The sequence below is a fragment of the Aplysia californica genome, unplaced genomic scaffold (genome assembly GCF_000002075.1).
Source record: "Aplysia californica isolate F4 #8 unplaced genomic scaffold, AplCal3.0 scaffold00003, whole genome shotgun sequence".
Lineage (NCBI taxonomy): Eukaryota > Metazoa > Mollusca > Gastropoda > Aplysiida > Aplysiidae > Aplysia > Aplysia californica.
The window spans coordinates 1,300,777-1,302,351 of NW_004797273.1; the positions used below are offsets into that span (position 1 = coordinate 1,300,777).

At 41.6% G+C, this 1,575-nt stretch overlaps 1 protein-coding gene across 1 annotated transcript in view; it reads right to left on the minus strand.

Moving 5' to 3' along the window:
• Positions 1 to 1,575, minus strand: part of LOC101851541 — a gene marked incomplete in the record, with an annotated part of 136,551 nt that overhangs the window by 4,261 nt on the left and 130,715 nt on the right.

The window sequence follows — 1,575 nt, forward strand, 5'->3', positions numbered from 1 at the left end:
GGGGGGGGTGAGTGAGAAGGGGGAAGAGATGATAGACAGAACAATATAAGGAGAAGGAATAGACGAGATTCCGAAAGGGTTCAGAGACCTAGAGGAACGACCAACACTACAAAGATCCAGAGGCGATTTGCATTCGCTCAACTTGTCGCCCAAATTCCATTAAAGGTCAGATCAGGGGAACCCCTCTCGCGGGTAATACTCAAGGTTCCTATTTGCTTTTCTCGAGCTCCAAACTCGAGCAAGGCTGCAGGTCCAACTTACTGAATTTTTTAATGTTTTGTTTGAATTGAGTTTTATTGTGTCGGTGTTTCAAGCCCCTATCGATACAATTTAGATGATTTCAAAGGTGGGTTTCGACACTACATTTCGGGGCCAAGCCAGGTAGGGAGGAATACAAAGTCCAAGCAGAAAGACCGAGGTAGGCTACTCGATAAAAATGCTTCTAATACGAGATTCGAACTCTTGCCTTCTGCGAGCAAGGGTTAATCGACTAACCGCTACACAATAGACCCAGGGTATATTTTCTTATGTAAAACAGTGTATTATTGTGTACCAATAAGAAATAATTTAAGTCTTGACTGTAACCGCTTCCAGTTGATGCATAAATAGAAATGACAGTAGAAAGTTAACCGTTGTAATTTAATAAGAAAACCTATGATCGTAATGACAATTAAACATAGACTATAGCCACAACGGAAAGGCACAAAATAAAATAAAAGAATGGAATGAAAAAAAGACGACAGCTTAATTAATCTCGTGGGATTTTCCAATTAACAAGATGTCCAGTTAATAGATAATGGTTTCCCCTAGTACATCAATACCAGCATTTAATTTTACGAACATTGTCCTGCTGGTGGCTTCAATTGAGAAGCGCGCTCGGTAGCCACAAAAGAAGAAAGGAACTGTAATACTTTGCACCTTATACGATGCAACCTTACACATAAATAAATATATAAATAAATACAAAAAGTACATGTATTAAAAAATAGAAAAACAACCATGTGGCGAATAAATAAATAAATAAATAATTAAAGAGATACTGGCCTTAGCTTAAGCCCATATCCTTCGAACCTGCTCACAATTAAGTCACAGCCGTGGAAGGTTTGGGACTACCCACAGCATGAGCCGCCAAAGGACTCACCTGGAATCGCGCATTCGTATCGATGAGGGATAATAATTGATTGATTGGCCAATCTGGGCGTTCTTGTCCACGGTTTCCCCAAGGCCAACCGCGCCTAGCGGCGAGAGTTATTTCAACTTTAGATTTCGTGCCTGCGTTTGGCAGCGGTGACCAGAACAACAGGATCGCATTCTTGAAAGAGGGTAACTTGAGGAAAAGATTTCTACACATCAAGGTTCCTTTTGTCCTTATTCTGTCTCCCTGGCATGTTTCTCCTCGTCTCATTATCCCTCTACATTATGTGTCTGTCTGTCTATCATTCAGCATGTCTCTCTGTCTGTCTGTCTGTATGTCCGTCAGGCTGTCTGGTTGTCTTTATCTTCCTGTCTTTCTCTACCCCTCTATCCCTCTTCCTTCCTCCCTCTATCTCCTTCCTCCCCTCTCTCTCTCTCTCT